This window comes from Callithrix jacchus, chromosome 2 (genome assembly GCF_049354715.1).
Source record: "Callithrix jacchus isolate 240 chromosome 2, calJac240_pri, whole genome shotgun sequence".
In the NCBI taxonomy this organism is placed as follows: Eukaryota; Metazoa; Chordata; class Mammalia; order Primates; family Cebidae; genus Callithrix; species Callithrix jacchus.
Genome location: NC_133503.1, coordinates 22,174,770 through 22,199,457, shown reverse-complemented (window position 1 = coordinate 22,199,457; position 24,688 = coordinate 22,174,770). Strand labels below are relative to the sequence as shown.

General features: G+C 37.8%; 1 long non-coding RNA gene across 1 annotated transcript in view; it reads right to left on the bottom strand.

Annotated features, from left to right (window-relative positions):
* The window catches only part of LOC144580685 (uncharacterized), a 61,025-nt gene that overhangs the window by 23,267 nt on the left and 13,070 nt on the right, over window positions 1-24,688 (bottom strand). Inside the window, exon 2 of the long non-coding RNA XR_013530674.1 lies at window positions 12,902-12,996. This is a non-coding gene — a long non-coding RNA (uncharacterized LOC144580685). The remainder of the gene's footprint in view (window positions 1-12,901; window positions 12,997-24,688) is intronic.

Below are 24,688 nucleotides of genomic sequence, written 5' to 3'. Positions count from 1 at the left end.
TGAAATTTAAAACGTAATACATTATTTACATTATCATCCAATAAATGAAATACTTAGGTATAAGTATTTGTATAAGATCTAGATGAGGAAAACCACAAAACTCTAATGAAATAAATTTTAAAAAGAACTAAATAAGTGCAGAGTTCTGTATTCATGATGGGAATACTCACTGTTGTCAAGATGTCAGTTCTTCCCAACTTGATCTATAGATTCAGTATAACCTCAGTCGAAATCACAGCAAGTTATTTTGCGGATATTGACAATTGGATTCTAAGGTTTACATGGAGAGGCAAAAGACCCAGAATACCCAACACAATATTAAATGAGAAGAACAAAGTTGAAGGACTGACACTACCCAACTTCACAGTTTACTATGAAGCTACAGTAATTAAGACAGTGTGGTATTGGTGAAAGAATAGATCAATTAAACAGACTAGGGAGCAAGAAATAGAGCCACATAAATATAGATCAACTAATGTTTGACAAATGAACAAAGGTGAAGAATGTCTTTTCAACAAATGATATTAGAATAACTGAACATCAACTAGACACCAGACCTTATACTTTTCTCAAAAATTAATTCAAAGACCCAAATAAAAAATGCAAACCTATAAAACTTTTAGATCATAACAGGATAAAATCTAGATGATCTAGGGTTTGGTGATGACTTTTTAGATGTAACACCAAAGACACAATCCATGAAATAAAGAATTGATATGATAGACTTTATTAAAATTAAACTTCTGTTCTGCAAAAGCACTGTCAAGAGAATTAAAGGGCAATCCACAAACTGGGAAAATAAATCTGCAAAGGTCATATTTGATAAAGGACTGCTATCTAAAATGTTAAAATAATCCTTAAAACTCAACAATAAGGAAATAACCCAATTACAAAATGGGCTGAAGCCCTCAATAGATACAAGAAATAGAGATGGCAAATAAGAAGGTATACAGATAGCAAATAAGCATATGAAAAGATGCTTCACATCATATATAACACCAGGGAAATGCAAACTAAAACAACAATGAGAGTAGTGTGATCAAGACGACTGACTAGACATAGGTCTTTGTCCATAGAGAGGAACCAGAATAGTTAAGTGGATACTTACATCTCAAATATATCATCTAGCATTCACCAGAGAAGTGATGGGAATCACCAGAAGTAAGTGAGGAGAGGGTTCAAGGCACCTCGCCAGGCAAGGGACCGGCTGAGAGCTGAGCGAGGCTCCTGGATGTGGGGAAACAGTAAGAGAGTAACCTCTAGGGCTTCACACTCCAAAACAGGCTATTACAATCTTGGCTATGGGAGAAACCTCCAACCTCTTAGGGCCTCAGGCCTGATCTAGAGAGCTGCCTAAAGATTGCACAAAAGGAAACACACACAGAATTCCACAGGCATCTAAGCCTAGAGCAGCTTCAACTGGACACCATTTCGAGAAGCTAGAAATCACAGATCTACAGACATGGCTGCAGCTGTTGCACTTTTTCAAGGAAGGAGAGGGGAGACCAGGCACTCCCGTGCACCTCCTGGGAAAATGCCTACCACTCTGCAGCCTGCTGTTGAGATTCAGACATGAGCAGACTGCACCCCCCACAGCTTCTTGCTCATGCTGCTTGCCAGGGAGGGGCCCAACCCTCTCTAGTCTCAGGGCCAAAGTATCAATTTGATAGTTTAATGCTGGGCTGTGCCTGTCCTCAGGCCGAGTTGAAGGTAATATGGCTACAGACGCCACCCAGCCAAAGGAGGGACAAGAAGGACCAAGCTCTCCTATGCACACTTAGGACAATACTCGCTGCCCTGCTACAGGCAGCTGTGCAACTGAGAGCTATCCCAACCAATCCACTGCAGCCACCAGCAACACCAACATGAACTAATTGGGTCCAAGTGGGTTGGTTGCTCCACCACTGCTACTGCTGTAACGCACACCACACAAGCTGCTCAGGGGTCTGAGAATCTGCTTACACACCCAGCCCACTGTTCCCATTACTCAATTCTAAACAAGCCACCTGGAGGCCAACGAACCAACTCTCCAGAGCCCGCTAATACAAGAGCCAAGGTAAGCTGACCTAGGGTCTAAAAACAAGCACATTCAGGCCACTTCTGCCACCACTGGGGCCCTAAGACTGACTCAGTTGGTGTCCAAGTCCCCAACAAAACATTGCCACAACCTCAACTAATAACTGTACTCTAAGGTACTGAGGAAATCACAGGTACTATTGACCCTTTTTCCTGCCAAGAAGTCAAACAAAGATCAAACCACCACAGTCATCTAAAATCAAGGCCAAAGTATCCTACTCAACCAACAACATATCTGCAGAAAAAAAAAAAATTCTCTATTTCTGGGTATATATCCGAAGGATTATAAATCATTCTACTATAAGGACACATGCACACGAATGTTCATTGCAGCACTGTTTACAATAGCAAAGACTTGGAACCAACCCAAATGCCCATCGATGATACATTGGATAAAGAAAATGTGGTACATATACACCATGGAATACTCTGCAGCCATAAAATACGATGAGTTCGTGTCCTTTGTAGGGACATGGATGAACCTGGAAACCATCATTCTCAGCAAACTGACTCAAGAACAGAAAATCAAACACCACATGTTCTCACTCATAGGTGGGTGTTGAACAATGAGAACACATGGACACAGGGAGGGGAGCATCACACACTGGGGTCTGTCGGGGGAAGAAAACAGGTGAGGGACAGTGGGGGGTGGGGAGTTGGGGAGAGATAGCATGGGGAGAAATGCCAGATATAGGTGATGAGGAGGAAGGCAGCAAATCGCACTGCCATGTGTGTACCTATGCAACAATCTTGCATGTTCTTCACATGTACCCCAAAATCTAAAATGCAATTTTTAAAAAAGAACTTAAAGACACGTCTTTTGAAATAATCCAGTCAGGTAAAAGAATAAAAGAATAGGGCCGGGCACAGTGGCTCAAGCCTGTAATCCCAGCACTTTGGGAGGCCGAGGCGGGTGGATCACGAGGTCAAGAGATCGAGATCATCCTGGTCGACATGGTGAAACCCCGTCTCTACTAAAAATACAAAAAATTAGCTGGGCATGGTGGCGCGTGCCTGTAATCCCAGCTGCTCAGGAGACTGAGGCAGGAGAATTGCCTGAACCCAGGAGGCGGAGTTTGCAGTGAGCCGAGATCGCGCCATTGCACTCCAGCCTGGGTAACAAGAGCGAAACTCCATCTCAAAAGAAAAAAGAATAAAAGAATAAAAAAATAATGAGCAAATCCTTTGAGAGAGTTGGGGCTATATAAAGTGACCCAAAGTTATGAATTATCAGTATTCCAAAGGGAAAATAGATTTTAAAAAGTTTAGAATACCTATTTAAGGAAGTAATTGATGAGAACTTCCCAAGTTGAGCAAGAGAGTCACACATCCAGACACATAAGACTCAGCAATCCCCAGGCAAATCCCCTCTGAAAAAAGGACTTTACCTCAGCATATTGTATTCAGAATATCTAAAGTGAAAGTGAAAGAGAGAATTTTAAAATTAGTGGGAGAAAAGTGGCTGATCACCTATAAAAAAAAAATCCCATCAGACTAACAGCAGACTTTTCAGTAAACTGTTTAGTCTAGAAGAAAATGAGATGGTATTCTCAAAGTGCTGGGGGAAAAAATACCTATTTGTCAAAATTTTTACATCCTGCTAGAATAAGCTTCACAATTTAAGAAAAAATAATCTTTCCTAGAAAAGCAAATGCTAAGTAAATTTGTCACCATTAGACCAATCGAAAATGTTGAAAGAGGTCTTAAGCACAACAATAAAAGGTCAATCAATATTCACCATAATGAAAACATAAAACTCATAGATCTTATAAAACAATCACACAAAAGAGGAAGAGAAAGGAATTAGGCTAAGCACAGTGCTGCACTCATGTAATTTTAGCACTTTGGGAAGTCAAGGTGGGTGAATCACTTGAGCTCAGGAGTTTCAGGCCAGCTCAGGCTAAATGACAAAAGCAAAAAAATTAGCCTGGCATAGTGACACACACCTGTATTCCCAGCTACTTGAGAGGCTGAGGTGGGAGGATGGCTTGAGCCTGGTAAGCTGAGGCTACAATAAGTTATGATCATGCCATTGCACTTCAACCTGGTTGACAGCATGAGACCCTATTTCAAAAAAAAAAAAAAAAAAGGGCCAGACATGATAGCTCACACCTGTAACCTCAGCACTTTGGAAGGCTGATGTGGGCAGATCACGTGAGGTCAGGAGTTCGAGACCAGCATGGCCAACATGGCAAAACCCCGTCTCTACCAAAAAAAAAAAAAATTATCTGGACATGGTGATGCACGTCTGTAATCCCAGCTACATGGGAGACTGAGGCAGGAGAATTGCTTGAACCCAGTAGGCAGAGGTTACAGTGAACCGAGATCACACCACTGTACTACAGCCTGGGTGACAGAGTGAGACTCCATCAAAAAAAGAAAAGAAAGAAAAAAGATAGGACTCAAAGGGCAACATAATAGAATTTCATAAATCACAAAGACAAAAACAGAAATAGAAAGAAACAAAGAAATTATAAAAACAACTTGAAAACAATTAACACTGTAACAGAAAAAACTTCCCATATCAAGATTAACCTTGAGTGTAAATGAATTAAATAATACTCGATTTAGAAGATACAGACTGGCAGAATCATTTTTGTTGTTGTTGTTTATTTCAATAGTTCTGGGGGTACAGGTTGTTTTTGCTTACATGGATAAGTTCTTTAGTGATGATTTATGAGATTTTGGTGCATCCATCATGCAAGCAGTACTGTACCCAATATGTAGTCTTTTATCCCGCACCCCTCTCCTAACCTTACCCCCTAAATCCCCAAAGTCCATTATATCATTCTTATACCTTTGCATCCTTATAGCTTAGCTCCCACTTATAAGTGAGGACACACAATATTTGGTTTTCCATTCCCAAGTTACCTTACTTAGAATAATGGCTTCCAGCTCCATCCATGTTGCTGCATATTTCATTCCTTTTTACGATTAAATAGTATTCCATGGTGCATATGTACCACATGTTTTTTATCTACTTGTTAGTTGATGGTCACATAGGTTGGTTTTATATCTTGCAATTGCAAATTGTGCTGCTATAAACATGCACATGCATGTGTCTTTTTCATATAATGACTTCTTTAGGTAGACATGCAGTAGTTGGATATCTGGATCAAATAGTAGTTCTACTTTTAGTTTTTTAAGGACTCTCCATACTATTTTCCACAGTGGTTGTACCAGTTTACATTCTCACCAGCAGTGTAAAGGTGTTCCCTTTTCACCACATCCACTCCAATATCTACTATTTTTTTACTTTTTAATTACGACCATTCTTGCAGGAGTAAGGTGGTATCACATTGCAGTTTTTAATTTGCAGTTCCCTGATAATTAGTGATATTGAGCATTTTTTCATATGTTTGATGGCTGTTTGCATATCTTATTTTGAGAGTTGTCTATTCATGTCCCTTGCCCATTTATTTGGTTTTTTTTTTCTTAATAATTTGTTTGAATTCCTTATAGATTCTGGATATTAGTCCTTTGCCAGATGCAAAGGAAAATTTTGTGAAAATTTTCTCCCATGTTAAGGGTTGCCTGTTTACTCTGCTGATTATTTCTTTTGCCATTCAGAAGCTTTTTAGTTTAATTAGCTTTTATTTATTTTTGTTTTCATTGCATTTGCTTTTGGAGTCTTAGTCATGAATTCTTTGCCTAGGTCAATATCTACAAGAGTTTTTCTGAAGTTATCTTCTAGAATTTTTACAGTTTCAGGTCTTAGATTTGTCTTTTTTTTTGTTTTTAAATGAAGTCTTACTCTGTCTGGCTGGTTATTTATTTATTTATTTATTTATTTATTTATTTATTTTAAAGCGGAGTTTTGCTCTTGTTACTCCATTGCTGGAGTGCAATGGCGCGATCTTGGCTCACTGCAACCTCCGCCTCCTAGGTTCAGGCACTTCTCCTGCCTCAGCCTCCTGAGTAGCTGGGATTACAGGCACGCGCCACCATGCCCAGCTAATTTTTTGTATTTTTAGTAGAGATGGGGTTTCACCAAGTTGACCAGGATGGTCTCAATCTCTTGACCTCGTGATCCACCCGCCTTGGCCTCCCAAAGTGCTGGGATTTCTAATGGATACAGGGTTTCACTGTGTTGGCCAGGCTGATTAATCCATCTTGAGTTGACTTTTGTATAAGATGAGAGACAAGGTCCTGCTTTTATTCTTCTACATGTGGCTTGCCAGTTTTCCCAGCACCATTTATTGAATAGGGTTTTCTTTCCCCAGTTCGTGTTTTTGTTTCTCATATGCTTTGTTGAAGATCAGTTGGCTGTAAATATTTGGATTCATTTCTGGATTCTCTATTCTCTTCCATTGATCTACATGCCTATTTTTGTCTGTTTTGTTGTTGTTGTTGCTTTTTGAGACAGGGTCTCATTCTGTAGCCCATGCTGGAGTGCAATGGTGCAATCTTGACTCACTGCAACCTCTGGCTCCTGGGTTTAAACAATTCTCCTGCCACAACCTCCCTAGTAGCTAGGATACATGTGCCTGCCACCATGCCAGGCTTATTTTTGTGCTTTTAGTAGAGACAAGGTTTCACCATGTTGGCCAGGCTGGCTTCAAACTCCTGACCTCAAGTGATCCGCCCACCTTGGCCTCCCAAGTGCCGGGATTACAGGTGTGAGTCACTGTGCCTAGCCTACCTGCCTATTTTTATACCAGTGTTATGCTGTTTGGGTAACCATAGCCTTGTAGTATAATTTGAAGTCAGGTGATGTAATGCCTCCAGACTTGTTCTTTTTTCTTGGTATTGCTTTGGCTATGCAGGTTTTTTTTTTTTTTTTGGTTCCATATGAATTTTAGAATTTTTTTTCTAGTTCTGTAATGAATGATGATGGCATTTAGATGGGAATTGCATTGAATCTGTAGATTTCTCTGGGTAGTATGGTCGTTTTCACAATATTTGATTCTACCCATCCATGAGCATAGGATGTTTCCATTTGTTTGCATCATCTACGATTTCTTTCAGTAGTGTTTTGTAGTTTTCCTTGTAGAAATCTTTCGCCTTCTTGTTTAAGTATATTCCTAAAGGGTTTTTTGTTAGTGTTGTGGCCGTCATAAAAGGGTTTGAGTTCTTTAATTGATTCTCAACTTCATCATTGTTGGTGTATAGCAGTGCTACTGATTTGTGTACATTAATTTTGTATCCTGAGACTTTACTGAATTCATTTATCAGATTTAGGAGATTTTTGGATGAATCTTAAGGGTTTTCTAGTTATACAATCATAGCATCAGCAAACAGCAACAGTTTGACTTCCTCTTTCCCATTTGGATGCCCTTTATTTCTTTCTCTTGTCTGATTGCTCTGGCTGGAACTTCCAGTACTATGTTGAATAAAAGTGCTGAAAGTGGGCATACTTATCTTGTTCCAGTTCTCAGGGGAAATGCTTTCAGTTTTTCCCCATTCAGCATGATGTTGGCTGTGGATTTATCATATATGGTTTTTATTACTTTGTGGTATGCCCTTTCTATTATCAAGTGTTTTTATAATAAAGGGACACTGGATTTTATCAAATGTTTTTTTCTGTGTCTATTGAGATGATCATAATTTTGGTTTTTAATTATGTTTACATAATGTATCACATTTATTGACTGGTGTATGTTAAACTATCTGTGCATTTCTGGTATAAAACCCAGTTGATCATGGTGGATTATCTTTTTGATATGCTGATGGATTTAGTTAGCTAGTATTTTGTTGAGGATTTTTGCATCTATGTTTATCAGGGATGTTGCTCTGTAGTTTTGTTTTTCTGTTATATCTTTTCCTGCTTTTGGTATTAGGGTGATACTGGCTTCATAGAATGATTTAGGGAGAATTCTTTCTTTATCTCTTGGAGTAGTTTCAGTAGAATTGGTACCAATGCTTCTTTGAATGTCTAACATAATTCAGCTGTTAATGCATCTGGTTCTGGATTTTTTTGTTAGAAATTATTTAAATTAATAATTTAATCTCTCTGCTTGTTATTGATTGGTCTGTTCAGGGTTTCTATTTTTTCCTGATTTAATCTAGGAGGGTTGCATATTTTCAGGAATTTACCCATTTCCTCTAGATTTTCTAGTTTGAATGTGTACATGTGTTCATAGTAGCCTTGAGTGATCTTTTATATTTCTGTGGTACCAGTTGTAATATCTCCCATTTCATTTCCAATTGAGGTTTTTTGTATCTTTTCTCTTCTTTTCTTGGTTAATCTCACTAATGGTCTATCTGTTTTGTTTATTGTCTTGAAGAACCAGCTTTTTGTTTCATTTAATCTCTTGTATTTTGTTTGTTTCAATTTTATTTAGTTATGCTCTGATCCTTGTTATTTCTTTTCTTCTGCTGTGTTTTGGTTCAGCTTTCTCTTGTTTCTCTAGTTCCTTGAGGTGTGATTTTAGATTGTCTATTTGTGACTTTCAGACTGCTTGATGTAGGCATTTAATGCTATGAACCTTCCTCTTAGCACTGCCTTTGCTGTATCCCCGAGGTTCTGATAAGTTGTGTCACTATTATTATTCAAATCATGTTTTAATTTTCACGTTGAATTCACTGCTAAACCCAAAAACACTCAAGAGCAGATTATTCAATTTCCATATATTTGTATAGGTTTGGGAGCTCCTTTTGGAGTTGATTTCAGATTTATTCCACTGCAACCTGAGACGATACTTGATAGAATGTTGATTTTCTTAAATTTATTGAAACTCATTTTGTGGCCTAGTATATGGTTTAACTCAGAGAATGTTCCATGCACTGATGAGAATGTACATTCTGGGAAGAATTTTTTACAAATATCTGTTAAATCATTTGTTCTAGGGTATAGTTTTAGTGCATTGTTTCTCTGTTGACTTTCTGTTTTGATAACCTGTTTAGTGCTGTCAGTGGAGTACTGAAGTCCCCCACTATTATTGTGTTGTTGCCTATCTCATTTCTTAGGTCTAATGGTAATTGTTTCATAAATTTGGGAGCTCTGGTATGAGATGCATATAAACTTAGGACTGTAATATCTTCCTGTTGGACCAATCCTTTCACTATTATATAATGTCTTTGTCTTTTTTACCATTGTTGCTTTAAAGTCTGATATAAAAATAGCAACTCCTGCTTGATTTTCATTTCCATTTGCATGAAATATTATTTTCTACCCCTTCACCTTAAATTTATGTGAGTCCTTATGTGTTAGGTGAGTCTCCTGAAGAAAGTAAATATTTGGTTGGTGGATTTTTATCCATTCTGCCATTCTTTATCTCTCAAGTGGAGCATTTGGGCCATTTACATTCAATGTTAATATGGAGATGGGAGGTGCTGTTCTATTCATCATGTTAGTAGTTGCCTAGATACTTTGTTTTCTTTTTTTCAATGTGTTATTGTTTTACAGGGCATTTATGCTTTATTTATTAAGGAGGTTCTATTTTGGTGTATATCAAGGTTGTTTCATAATTTAGAACTCCTTAGCATTTCTTGTAGTGCTGGTTTGGTAGTGGCAAATTCAGCATTTGTTTGTCTGAAAAATACTTTGTCTCTTCTTCAATTATGAAGCTTAATTTTGCTGCATACAAAATTATTGGCTGACAATTATTTTGTTTAAGGAAGCTAAAGATAGGACCCAATACTTTCTGGCCTATAAGATTTCTGCTGAGAAATCTGCTGTTAGTCTAACAGGTTTTCCTCTGTAGGTTACCTAATACTTTTGTCTCACTGTTCCTAAGATTCTTTCCTTCAACTTGAATTTATACAGCCTGATCACTATGTGCCTTGGTGATAATCTCTTTGTAATGAATTTCCCAGGAGTTATTTGAGTTTTTTGTATTTGGATGTCTAGCTCTCTAGCAAGACCAGAGAAGTTTTCCTTAATTATTCCCTCAAATAACTTTTCCAAACTTTTAGATTTCTCTTCTCCCTCAGGAACACCAATTATTCTTAGGTTTGGCCATTTTACATAATCCCATATTTCTTCAAGACTTTATCCTTTTTTTGTTTTCTTTGTCTTTGTCTGATTGGGTTAATTCAAAAGTCTTGTCTTTGAGTTCTGAAATTCTTTCTTCTACCTGTTCTCATCTATTGTTGAAACTTCCCACTGCATTTTGTATTTCCCTGAGTGTATCTTTCATTTCCAAATGTTCTGATTATTTCTTCATGATATCTATTTTTCTGAAAATTTTTCCATTCATATTCTGGATTTTTTAAAATTCTTTAAGTTGGCTTTCACCTTTCTCTGGTATTTCCTTGAGTAGCTTAATAATCAACCTTCTGAATTATTTATCTGGCATTTCAGAAATGTCTTCTTGGTTTGAATCCATTTCTGGGGAACTAGAGTGATCTTTTGGGGGTGTTATGGAATGCTGTTTTTTCATATTCAAAGAATTACTTTTCTGGTTTCTTCTCATTTGGGTAGACCATTTCTTCACATTATTCTTGAATTTATTTTTGTTTTGACTGTGGGGTGTTTTTCTATTTCTTTTTCCCCCCGTTTTCAGGTTCAGACTTTAGTGACTTGAATGTTTATGGTTTGTTCTAGCATAATTTGATTCTCGGTGCTTTTAGGGGGAAAACACTGTATGAGTTCCTTTATCATAGAGAGTCTTTGTGCTCTGGCTTTCCCAGATGCTGGTTGTAGTGGTTACATACTTGGAGTGTGGGCTAGTTCACTATCTCCTATGGGATTGGAATGGTAGGGATCTCTTGAGGCTTATCTCATTCTCTCATGGTATACACTTTATTTATTTGTTTAAATTTTCCCAGTATTTTATTTAGAGTTGATGATTCAGGCTTCAGGACAATAAGGGAGGTATCCTTAGGTAGGCACTGGTTGTAGTTAAAGCAGGTTTGTAGATATAATACCCACCGGAGAGCAGAGGTCCCGCCCTTGATGAATGTGGCTGGCAAAGCTCTCAATTAGATGTGCAGAGGTTTTATCAGAATGAAGAGTGGGCGCTACCTCAGTTCCCCTGCCAGGCCAGCAGGTAGGCTATCTAACTCACAGTCTCACTCTTGTCCCAGTGTTCAAGCCATTCAGATCATACAAGCACCTCTTTTCATCATAGAAATGTTACTCCAACTAGGAAGGAATTCTGACTCTGCCTCTCTTGCAGCCCTGAATCTGGGCAGTGCTCCTCCTGTGGGCCTACAATCACCCTCACCCTGAATTGTTCCAGGAAGGCTATCTACAGGTGCATCCACATTTCATTCCCATGGGAGAAGACACAGCTGGGTATGCAGTATGTGCTGGGGGAACAAAAACCCGTCTCCAAGGCCCTTTATGATCATGGAGGCTGCCTGCCTGTTGGCGTAGGCATATATATTTTTCCTACTGTGCCCAGCACTGCAATTGTATCTCAGCTATAACCAACTTTCCACCAGAAGAAAAATCAGGAACTAAAGGCCTGCCATGCAGATTATTTTGTTCCATAGGGTGACTCCTCTATGTGGTGCTCTCCCCCTTCCACCAGGACTGGGCTTCCTGAGAGCTGGACCGCAGTGGTTGTTATTGCTCTTCTGGGTCTAGCCCACCAGTGGGACTACCAGGCTTTGGACTAGTGCTGAGGAATATCTGCAAAGGATCCAGTGATGTGACCTGTCTTCAGGTCTCCCAGTAATGGATACCAGCGTCTTCTCTAATGGTGATAGCAGGGGTATGACACAGACTCTATGAGATTCCTTGGTTGTAAATAGGTTTAGTGTGCTGGCTTTCTCAATTGTCAGTTATGCTAGCAGTGAATTTGGGATATGGGCAGACTCAGGACCACTGTTTAACCAGCACGTTGCAGGCAGCAGTGTTAGCTGGGCTCTCACGGTCATTTTCTCTTCCCTAGGTTCAGTGTTATTCTATTGAGAGGTGCTGTAATGGACTGAGTTGGTTGGCCTCCAACCAGGAGGTGCCACTTGCAAAAGAGCACCAGCTGCATTAAGCCTTTCCTAAATTATCCAGGGGAGGTATTCTGGCTTCTTAACCAATGGGCAGGGCTATAAAGCTCCCAAATGTTTATATATGTGTGTTAAGTTACCAGGGAAGATAGAGAAATACTATCAGGTGGGGTCAGGATTAGGCAGGCTCAAGCTCAGACTTTCTTTGTGCAGGGCCTGCCTCAGCCAGTCTGGGGAACAGAGAGTGGTTCTCAGGCCACCGGGGAAATGTTCCAGAGAAAAGTATAACTGTTTCTGCTGTGCAGAAGAGTTCACAAAGGGAGTGGAGATTAGCTGACAGCGGTAGTTCCCAACCAGCTCCCACACAGTTGGTGAGGCTAGTCTCACTGTGGGCAGTGTCCACTAACAGCACCAGGTTTAGATCAGGCAGCCTGCACACAGAACTTGGACCTGACCCAGGCCATAAGCTTCTCCATAGAAGCTTAGATCCAGGCAGCCTGCACACAGAACTCAGACCTGACCCAGGCCATAAGCTTCCCCACAGAAACAGCAATAACAGCTTTGAGGCCATTCCCCTCCCCATCTGCCCACATGGCCAGGCACCCAGCTTCTGTGCTTGTGTCTGCAGCACACTTCCTGTTCACCCCTGGATTCTGTTCGAGAGAATTGTCCCCACTCAAATTTATATCACAAAATTTAGTCGGAGCTTCTTTCACCCTGATATCCTGCCCTGAGTTCATTGGCTAACTTCCCCAAGGGCACCTGTGAGAAATAATCCAGGGATGGTTTCCTTCAGCTGATGCTGCAGACTGTCAATGCCTACAAGGCACTTCCCACTGCTGCTGCTGCTTTAATATTTCACATTCTGCCTAAATTCATTCCAGCTCTCAGTAGGGTTAAGGCCTTCTCCCATGATCTAGGTTTTCAGATTCCCCAGTAGGGATGTGTGTTTGAACCTAGGTTCTCCCCATCTCACACTCTGGGTACTCACAATTTTTCACCTGTCTCATGGAGTAGGCTACAGCCTGCTGCTTCTTTCAAAGGCTCTGTGAATTCTTTCAGTTTTTCTGGTAAGTTCCTGTGGTGCTGCATGGAAAAAAAAAATTAACAGTGTGAACCTCCACCCGCCACTGTGTCCTTTCAAGTGAGAGTGGAACACCAACACTACCTCCTATCCACCATCTTGAAAAGAAGCAGAATGGGTTTTTCTTAAATGATCCAACAGTATGCTGTCTATGAGAAAGTCATCTTATCCATAAAGACACACACAGACTGAAAAAAATAAAGGTGTGGAAAAAGATATTCCACACAAACAGAAACCAAAAGTGAACAGGAGGAACTATATTTATAACAGCTAAAACAAGCTTTATTATCAAAAATACTAATAAAAGAAAAAGAAGGTAATTATAGAAAGATAAAGGATCGAATCAGCAGGAGGATAGAACAAACCTAAATATATAGGCACCCAAATTCATGAAACAAATATTACTAGACCTAAAGAAACAGATAACACTATAATAACAGTGGGAGATTTTAGCACCCCACTCATAGCACTAGACAGGTAACTGAGACATAAAATTAACAAAGAAACATTGAACTTAAATTGAACTTTAGACAAAATGGACTTACCAGTTTTTTTATATTACATGCTACCCAACAACTGTAAAATGTTCATTCTTTTCATCAGCACATAGAATATTCTTCAAGATAGACCTTATTTAGGCCACAAAGCAAGTCTTAACAATTTTTTAAAAATAAAAATCATAGCAAGTATCTTCTCAGATCATGGTGGAGTAAACTTAGAAATCAATACCAAGAGGAACTTCAGAAACTATACAAATACATGAAAATTAAAGAGCATGCTCCTGAATGATTACTGGGTCAACAAATAAATTTAAATAGAATTTTTTTTAAAAAAATTGAAACTAATGAAAATGAAAAGCCAACAAACCAAAACCCATGGAACACAACAAAAGCAATGCTAAGAGTAAAGTTTACAGTATTAAATTACACCAAAAAAGTAGGAAGATCACAAATTAACAACCTAAAGGCACACCTTGCAGAACTAGAAAAACAAGAACAAACCAAAACCAAAGTTAGCTGAAGAAAACAAATGACAAAGATCAATGCAAAACGAAATAAAATGAGACCCAAAGAAAGATCAATGAAATAAAAACTTGATTGTTCAAAAAGATAACATTACCTAGATTAAAAAGAGAGAGGCTCCAAATAAACACAACCAAAAATATAAAAGGGGCATTACAACTGATACCACAGAAATACAAAAGATCATTGGAGACTATTATGAACAACTATATGTTAACCCACTAGGAAACCTAGAGGAAATGGATAAATTCATGGAAACATACTACCTTCTAAGATTGATTAAGGAAGAAATAAAACTCCCAAACAGACCAATAATAAATAGCAAAATTTACTCAATAATTTAAAAACTCTCCCCACACAATAAAGCCCAGGACCAGGTGGATTCACATTCAAATTCTACCAACTATACAAAGAATAATTAATTCCAATCCTCCTGAAACTATTTTTAAAAAATGAGGAGGAAGGAATTATCCCTAATTCATGATATGAGATCAATGTCACCCTCATACTAAAACCAGACAAGGATGCAGCAAAAAAAAAAAAAAAAAAAAAAAAAAAAAAAAAACCAGAAAACTACAGATCAATATTTCTGATGAACATAGATGGAAAAATTCTCAACAAAATACTTGCAAATAAAATTCAATAGCACATTACAAAGATAATACTAACCAGGCATTACAGCTTATAGATGTAATCTCAGCACTTTGGGAGGCTAGAGCAGGAGAAGTGCTTGGGGCCAGGAGTTTGAGACCAGCCTGGGCAACATGCTAAAATCTTGTCTTTACTAAAAATTTAAAAATTAGCTGGGTATGGCAGTGCACACCTGTAGTCCCAGCTACTCAGGAGGCTGAAGCAGAAAGATTGCTTGAGTCCAAAAGTTTGAGCTTAAAGTCAGCTATGATTGTATCACTGCACTCCATCCTGGATAACAAAGCAATACCATGCCTCAAAAAAAAAAAAAAAAGAGAGAGAGAGAGAAAATGCAAGGATGGTTTAACATACACAAATCAATAAATGTGATACATCACATAAACATAATTAAGGACAAAAAACATAATCATCTCAATAGACGCAACAAAAGCATTTGATAAAATTCAGCCTCTGTTCATTATAAAAATCTTCAACCAGCTAGGCATAAAGGAACATACTTCAACATAATAAAGCCAATATGACAAACCTACAACAAATATCACACTTAATGGGGAAATTGAAATCATTCTCTCTAAGAATTGGAATAAGACAAGGATGCCCACTTTCAACTCCTATTTAACATAGTACTGCAAGTCCTTACCAGAGCAATCAGTCAAGAGAAATAATAAAAACTATCTAAACTGAAAAAGAGAAAGTCAAATTATTCTTGTTCACTGATTGATTATATAATGTTATATCTAAAAAACTCTAAAGACTCCACAAAAACACTTTTGGATTTGACAAACAAACTCAGTAAATTTTCAGGATACAAAATTGATATACAGTAGCATTATCATAATTCTCTAGCCATAAACCAAATTAAGAAGGCAATCTCACTTATAAGAGGTACCAAAAAAATTAATAAAATATCTCAGGATATATTGAATCAAAGATGTAAAAAATCATTTTAGGGAGAATTACAAAATACTGGTGGAAGAATTTATGAATGACACAAACTAATAGAAAAACATCCCATGCTTATGGATTAGAAGAAATAATTTCTTTTTTCTTTTTTTTTTTTTTTTGAGATGGAGTTTCATTCTGCTGCCCAGGCTGAAGTGCAGTGGTGCAATCTTGGCTTACTGCAACCTCCACCACCCAGGTCTAAGCAATTGTCCCACCTCAGTCTCCTGAGTAACTAAGACTACAGGCATGTCCCAACACACCTGGCTGTATTTTTAATAGAGATGAAATTTCACCATGTTGGCAAGGCTGATCTCGAACTCCTGACCTCAGCCTCCCAAAGTGCTGGGATTACAGGCATGAGCCACTGTGCCAAGCTGAATTAATATTCATAAGATGATCAAAGAGCCCAAAGTTATCTACAAGTTAAATGCAATCTCTATCAAAATACCAATGTCATGTCCACAGAGGAGGTTTAAAAAAAAAAGCAATGTCAATTTTCACAGAATTAGAAGAAATAATTCAGAATTCAGAGTTAGAAAAAATGACCTCATATGAAGCCAAAAAGGAGCCCAAAGAGCCAAAGCAATCCTAAGTGGGGGGGAAATAAACAAAGCTGAAGGCATCACATTGCCTTACTTCAAAGTATACTACAAGTCTTTAGTTACCAAAACACTATGATACTGATATAAAAATCAACAGAGTTTAATAGAACAAAATAGAGAAGCTAGAAATAAAACCACACACTTAACAGCCAACTAATCTTTGACAAAACTGACCAGAACATACACCGGAGAAAGAACATCCTTTTCAATAAATTGTGCTGGGAAAATTGAATTGCCATATGCAGAAGAATGAAACTGGACCCCTATCACTCACCAAATACAAAAATCAACTCAAGATAGATTAAAGACTTGAATGTAAGAAAATGACACTATAAAAATGCTAGAAAAAAATAGGGAAAATTCTGGTAGACAGTGGTCTAGTCAAGAATTCATGTGGAAGACCTTGAAAGCACAAGCAACAAAAACAAAAATAGACAAATGGAATTTAAAGTATAAAGCTTCTGCATAGCAAAAGAAATAATCAACAGAATGATAAACAATCTGGGAATGGGACAGAATATTTGCAAACAATATACCCAAGAGGGGACTAATATCCATAATTTACAAGGAACGCAAACAACTCAACAACAAAAAATAATTCCATTAAAAAGTGGGCTAAGGATATGAAGAGACACTTTTCAAAACAAGATAAACAAATAGCCAACATTCATATGAAAAAATGTTCCATATTACTAGTCACCAAAGAAATACAAATTAAAACCACAATGAAATATCATCTTATACCAATCAGAATGACAATTAGTAAAAAGACAAAAAAAAAATAACAGATGTTGGAGAGGATTTGGAGAAAAGGGAACTCTTACACAATGTTGGTGGGAATGTAAATTCGTACAACCTCTATGGAAAACTGTATGAAGATTTCTCAAGGAACTAAAAATAGAACCACCATGCAATCCAGCAGTGCTACTCAGCTGCGTATCTACCCAAAGAGTAAGAAACCATTATATCAAAGAGATACCTGCACTCATATGTTTATCACAGCATATGGAATCAATCTAAATGTTCATCCAGATAGAATTGGAAGCCATCTGCTAACATGAAACAACTCAGACACAAAAAGACATGTTTCTCATGTTCTCCCTTATAAGAGGGAAGTAATGTGTACACACAAAGCAGTGGAGGACTGGATAAAGAAAATGTGGTATATACACACAATGGAATACTGTTCAACCATGAAAAGAATGAAATTATATCTTTTCCAGAAACATGGATAGAATTGGAGGCCATCTGCTAACATGAAACAACTCAGACACAAAAAGACATGTTTCTCACGTTCTCACTTATAAGAGGGAAGTAAGTAATATGTACACACAAAGCAGAATGTGGAGTCTGGGATAATGGGCAATGAAGACTCAGAAGGATAGAAGGTTAAGGGGTAATGAGAGGTTGCTTGTTGGGTACAATGTGCCTTGCTCTAGTGATACAGGATGTACTGAAGGCCCCGACTTCACCACAGTTCAACATATCAGCAGCAAAATTGCACTTTACTAATGAATAGATACACATAATGAAACAATGAGATACCACTACATACCTATTAGAATGGCACCAAAGCACTGACACCACCAAATATTGACAAGAATGTGGAGAAACAGGAACTCCCATTCATTGTTGGTGGGAAAGCAAAATGGTATAACTACTTTAGAAGACAGTTGGGTAGTTTCTTACCATTCAACTCAGCAATCGTTCCTGCTATATTTACCCAAAGAGCATGAAAATTTTTATCTACACAAAAACCTACACATGGATATATGTAGCAGCTTTATTCATAATTGTCAAAACTTAAAAGCAACTAGAACATTCTTCAATAGGTGAATGGATAAATAAGCTATGGGACATCCAGAAAATGAGAAATTATTCAGCACTGAAAATAAATGAGCTAATAAGCTATGAAAAAACATAAAGAAAATTTAAATGCATAAAAGAGTGAATTTTATTATATTTAAATTATATCTCAGTAATTTTTAAATCTCTTTAAGGAAGTTACCATTAGGATAAATTGAGTAGAAGGCACACAGGATTTTTCTGTGGCATTTTATACAAATGTATGTGAATTTACAGTGATTTCAAAATAAAAAGTTTTGAAGAAATATTTTTTTAATTATGAGACTTTAAAAATCTCTTTAAGAGATGCACAAAGAAGAAAAACTGAGAAGGAAAAGGCTTACACTAAAAATCAGAACTCAGGAGGAGTGTGGATCACAACCATGGATTTGGATTTCAAGATGATTTACCCAAAGTCATATTCACGTGAGAGATGAAGACAGCCTTCTTCCTTCTGAGGTTACTCAAGCTGTCACCAGAAAGCTGCTGCCAGTGATGACTCAAAACATTCTCCAAGATTAGGAGGAATCCCACAATCCTCAGCAAAAAACACAACTTAAGGTCTTTCCCCAAAAGCTCATGGTGACAGTTCCTGCCGAGAGTCAAGTCAATCTGCAACCCTTCCAAATCTCCCAGCCGTACTTTCCACCAATGAAGAAGACCAACCCAGGACAAATGGCCTTGGCTAATGAGAGACTGGTAAACCGCAAAAACACTTCCCAAAAAATCCACAGGGTCACAAAGTGGCAGAGCTGTCCATGACAGTTGATGAAGTTCCTCTTTGGGTTCCACATATGCCTCACAGACTTCCTCCCTTTAGTCCAGCAGCCTCAACTCCATTAACCACAGGTGGGCATCACTATGGACTAAGTGGGGTGGGACATTCTGGCAGGAAGCAAAGGGATAAGCAGTCAAGGAGAGTTTGAACTTCAGTTTGGGAAAAAGGCCTTCTGTACACCTATCTAGAAGACAGAACTTGATTTTCATCAGAAGACTTGAGTTTCATCTCTACTCAATTATTGTGGAAACTTACAAAAGTTCTTTAACCTGTTTCTCATCTCTGTTGGTGATAATAATACCTCTCCAGAAATATTAATATAATAACTCTTAAGAAACATTAAGATGCAGTGAGGTCATGGATATTTGAATGCTGGATTTTTCCTTTTCTTTAAGTCAGTGTTTCCCAAGGTGTGGCACACGAACTATTAATGATACATAAGAAAATTTTAGATTAAAATAGACATTAATTTTAATCCTTATTAACTTGACTTAAAAGATATTAGAAAAATATAAGTAGCTTATTACCTTGCCAAGATTAGGTTAATTGCAAAACTGAGTCAAAGTAAAATCTACATTAAAAAATCTATTAGGTTAATAATTTCTGGCCGGGCATAGTAGCTCAGGCCTGTAATCCCAGCACTTTGGAAGGCCAAGGTGGGCAGATCACTTGAGGTCAGGAGTTCGAGATCAGCCTGGCCAACATGGTGAAACCATGTCTCTACCAAAAATATAAAAAATTAGTTGGGTGTGGTGGTGCCACAAGAGGCTGAACCCAGGCCTCTTCAAAAGAATCGTTTGAACCCAGGAGACGGAGGTTGCAGTGAGCCAAAATCATGCCACTGCACTCCAGCCTGGGAGACAGAGTGAGACTCTGTCTCAAAATGATAACAATAACAATAATAAACTCTAAAATTTAGTAAGCATATATGGGAGAAATAATAAAGATGATTAAAATTTGAGAAATAATGCTTCCACATATAAGCATTATTTCTCAGCAGAAATATAAGAACCAGGCCTGGGAACCTCATCCCTCAGTCTCCTGAAAGGAGGATCTTTGGGCCTTTTGTATTTTATAATATAGTGCTCTCTTTGTTAGAATCCAGGGACACATTATTTTTGGTCGTAGTATTAGATGCAGTTGTACTTTTCCTAAACATTTGTCTCATGGACATGCAAAACTATGTAATTGGTAGAGTTTCTCTATTTGCATTGACAACAAGAAAGCTTAAAACCCAACCCAACTTAGGGATAATTGTCAAATACATATAGAACTGTGTCACATTCTTTTTATTTTTATTTTTATTTCAATAGTTTTGAAGGTACAGGTAGTTTTTGATTACATGGATACATTTTTTTCGTGGGGTTTTCTGAGATTTTGATGTACCCGCCACTTGAGCAGTATACACTGTATCCAATATATGTAGTCTTTTATCCTTCACCTCCCTTCCACTCTTCCCTCTGAGCCCCCAAATCCTTCGTATGGCTTTGCATCCTCATAGCTTAGCTGCCACTTACAAGTGAGAACATATGATGTTTAGTTTTCCATTTGTCAATGACTTCACTTATAATAATGGCTTCCAGTTCCATCCAAGTTGCTGCAAAGTCCAATATTTTGTTCTGTTTCATGGCTGAGTAGTATTCCACGGTGTAGCATGTTCATTATTTATTAACCTCATTTCTAACTCCATTTAATGTTCCTGTCTTATCGTTTTTGTTTCTTTTCTAGTTATTTTATTTTATTTATCTTTGAAACAGAGTCTCGCTTTGTTGCCCAGGCTGGAGTGCTGAGGTGTGATCTTCACTCACTGCAACCTCAGTCTCCTGGGCTCAAGCAATTTGCCTGCCACAGTCACCTGAGTAGCTAGAACTACAGGCATGTGCCACCACACCCGGCTTTTGTATTTTTAGTGGAGATAGGGTTTTGTCATGTTGGCAAGGCGGGTCTCAAACAAACTCCTGGCCTCAAGTGATCCTCCCATCTCCACCTCCCAAAGTGCTGGGATTACAGGCATGAGTCACTTCACCTGGCCTCTCTTCCACTTTTAACTTATTGTCTTCTTAAATATTCTTATTCTTTTAAGCTATCTTGAATCTTATTTGAAATATGGGAAAATGTAAAGTTATAAATATCCTAAGTTCCTTTTCTTTTTTTTTATTAAGTATATCCTTCTCTAAGCAAAGTTTGTCCTAAAATTCAAAAGATCATTCTTTCTGAATCTTTCCATATCCCTAGGTTAGTACAGATTTAAGAGTGAAACAATCAATCACTTGGTATCATTTTGAAATTAATCCTTATAAAAAGCCCATTCTTTTCAGGGTTACATTACTACAGTACAAAACAGATAGTTATTAACTTATTTCAGACCTGGGCAACCCTATGGACCTAAAGTAAAATGGGAAGTGGGTTCTGTGGTGGAATTGGACTTCCTCCTTTTTCCTCAAAAGCCAAGATTTTACTGACAAAAGCAACAACAACAAAAAACCCAACCTAAAATGATACCAAAATCTGGTGTCAGAACATTCAGAATACCCTAAGAGGTGGGAAACTATTTTATTCATAGTTCATATACTAAGTCTCCTAAGCCAGTAGACTTTTCATGACCTAGCTCCTTGTACCTACCAATGTTTTCAGTGAGAAAAGATTTTATGTTTGTTTTGGATTAACTCCGACACTTTTTTAGTATCTTGTTTGCATATTTTTTCTGAGCCTCATTTTCTCTCTGTGAAATAGACAATTTTTATTCTGACTATTTCAATATAAAGCCACAATGAAATACTCGTCAAGACTGTTTCAGTTGCATGTGACAAAAATTCAACTCAAACTAACCAAGAGCATAGCTAGATGGTGGTGGCAGTGGAGTTGTTAGAAGTTACTTAGATAAATATCGAACAGCCAAGACATTGCATAAAGGTGGAGCTCAGAGACCAGAAATGGAATTGCCACCTTACTCTCTTTGCGTCTTCTCATTTCTGTCTCAACCCCACAAGGCACCTCGTTCTTTCTTAAAATAGACCAGCCAGGAACGTGGCCACCCAGAGCTCTAGTACCTCAAATCTTACAATGCAAAAGCAAAACCCACAGAGGAATTCAGATTCACTTTTTCTAGTCTCGAACTGGAATATCCTACAAATTGATCAAATTGACCAGTCTTGGGTCAGGTACTTATCACTGAACTCACCAACTGTGGACACAAGTTTGAGTATTCTGATTGGCCTGGACTAAATCAAGTGCCTGTCTCTGAGCCAATCAACACTGTCTAGGAGAAAGATCTCAAAAAAGATGGCAGCTCCCATTGAAGTCACATGATTAGAGTGAAAAGCAGCAGCATTTCACAGAGAAAAAGAAGATGGAAACAGGTGGACTCTTCTGGGCAGAAAAAAAAAAGAGAGAGACTTATTGTAGGTTTTTAAAATCAGGATTATTAGACACATAAAGTAAAATGATTTCCAAGTGACTGAAGACTCATACCAAGTGTCTCCTACTCCTGACATCCTTTCCTGATTATATTTTCAATTATAAAACCTCACTGGCCTACCCACTATAGTTATGCAAAGTATACCTTTCACTCAATTATGTTTAATTTCATATTTGAGTATATGCTATAATAAATTGCTTTCTAACGAACTATTTAAAATTTGTCTTCTTCACTTGGTTATTCCCTGATGATAGAAATTAGCTATTTCTTGCTGGTCATGGTGAATTGTGTTAATTTATTTTTGCTCCCAGGAAGGATATTTGCATATTACCTGGGTCTATCACAGGCAAAGTCTTAACCCAAAGGAGTGACTGTGACACTGGGAATGTTAAACATACACAACTGAACATCTTTGGGATTCTACACTCAGGCCCAAATGCTGTGAGATCATTAATATAACCCCACTATATTAATATATTCATTGCCATCATCTATTTTGGGCTGCTGATAGACCTATGGCAATTATACATGCAGAATATGTTATCTGGGAAGAGGTAGGCAACATTGTGTTGTGGTAAATAAAGACCACAAGCTCTGAAGCCAAACAGAACTAAATTTTTCCCGAGTTCTTCCACTTATTTGTTTGACTGCAGATAAACTACTTTACCTCTCAGAAGATCAGTTTCCTCGCTCTAAGGTGAATACAGTAATAGTATCTCCCTCAGGGAGCTGTTTTGAACATCAAATGAGATAAGGTATTCAAAACTTTTACTGAGCTACTTGGTATACAATAATTGCTCAATAAATGATAGCATTCTTTTAAAGGTTCTAATTCAAATAGTAAGTCCCATTTCCCCAAAAATATACATATCCATCAAAACACATGATACAACTTGCAGTTAGAAAATGTGGTAATTATACCTAAACTCTATGGCAAAAGGGCTACAAAATAACAATACTACTTTCGAGCATATTCCTATATAAACTGTAAAATCTTTTGCCAAGATAGATTTTATAAGACTGTGATAGTCTTGTAAAACTTTATTAAATTTATCAAAGTTGTTTAACTAAGACTCCCTTTAAAAAGTCCCCACATAGGCATGTGGAATTACACAACTATCTCCTCCCAATCCCTGGAAAGTAGTATGGAACCACAGAAGATTGTTTGGATAAGAAATTAACCTTTCCTGGTACACTTCTGAGAATTTGAGGTTGTTTTGTGCTGCAGTTATAATATAGCCTAACCTGACTAATAAAGAACTTTTTAATTTTTCCCCCCAGGCACCCACTTAGAATGGCCTTTCCAGCACTCCCCTCCCTGCAATGCCTAGACATTTACTTAGTACTTTCTCCACCAAAACATACCTGCCCATATCCCATGTCATCAGTGACAATGAGTTCACATATTAATTCCTGCTCACACACTAATGGCAACAGAAGTATAAAAATGTTATCCTTTCTAGGAACAAACGCTCATGTTTTAACCAGAGCCAAACACAACAAAATGTCCAAAATGTTCACAACAAAAATTCTTCCAAGGAGAATTTTTATCACCAAGGAAGTCCAAATGGAAAGAAATTTGGGATAAGCAAGACATTTTCTGACTATATTCTCAAAAATGTCTTATGATGAATTCTTTTTTTTTTTTTTGAGACAGAGTCTTGCTCTGTTGCCAGGAGCCAGGCTGGAGTGCAGTGGCACAATCTCGGCTCACTGCAACCTCCACCTCCCGGGTTCAAGTAATTCTCCTGCCTCAGCCTCCCAAGTAGCTGGGACTACAGGTGCATGCCACCACACCCAGCTAATTTTTTTGTATTTTTAGTAGAGATGGGGTTTCACCATGTTGGCCAGGATGGTCTCGATCTCTTGACCTGGTGATCCACCCGCCTCGGGCTCCCAAAGTGCTGGGATTACAGGCTTGAGCCATTGCGCCCAGCCATGATGAATTCTTATACTTCATAAAGTACTTTTACACTCAGTATCTCAGGGACAATAAGTATTATCCACTCTACCATAAAAGGAATGGAGAGGCTTAGAAAGTTTCATTTGGTTGCTTAAGGTCACATGGCTAATAAGTGGCAGATTTAGAACTAGCTGATCCAGATCTTCTGATGCCAAGTTCAGAATCCATCACTCAATATGTATTTATAAATCACCTACTATGTACCACACATTTTGTGGGCTTCGAAGATATAGAAGTAAATAAAACAGAAAAAAATCCTTATCCTCATGAAGTTTATATTCTAGAGAGAGAAGAAAAGGGTAGTCAAACACTAAATAAACACGTGAATTTATTTTGTGTCTGTTGGGAAGTATTATAATGAAGAAAAATAAAATCAAGGTACGGTTGACAGTGGGTGCTAGAGAATGCCATTTTATACAGCATAGTCATAGAAGGTCTTTCCAAAAAGGTGCATTCCAGCTGAAACCTGA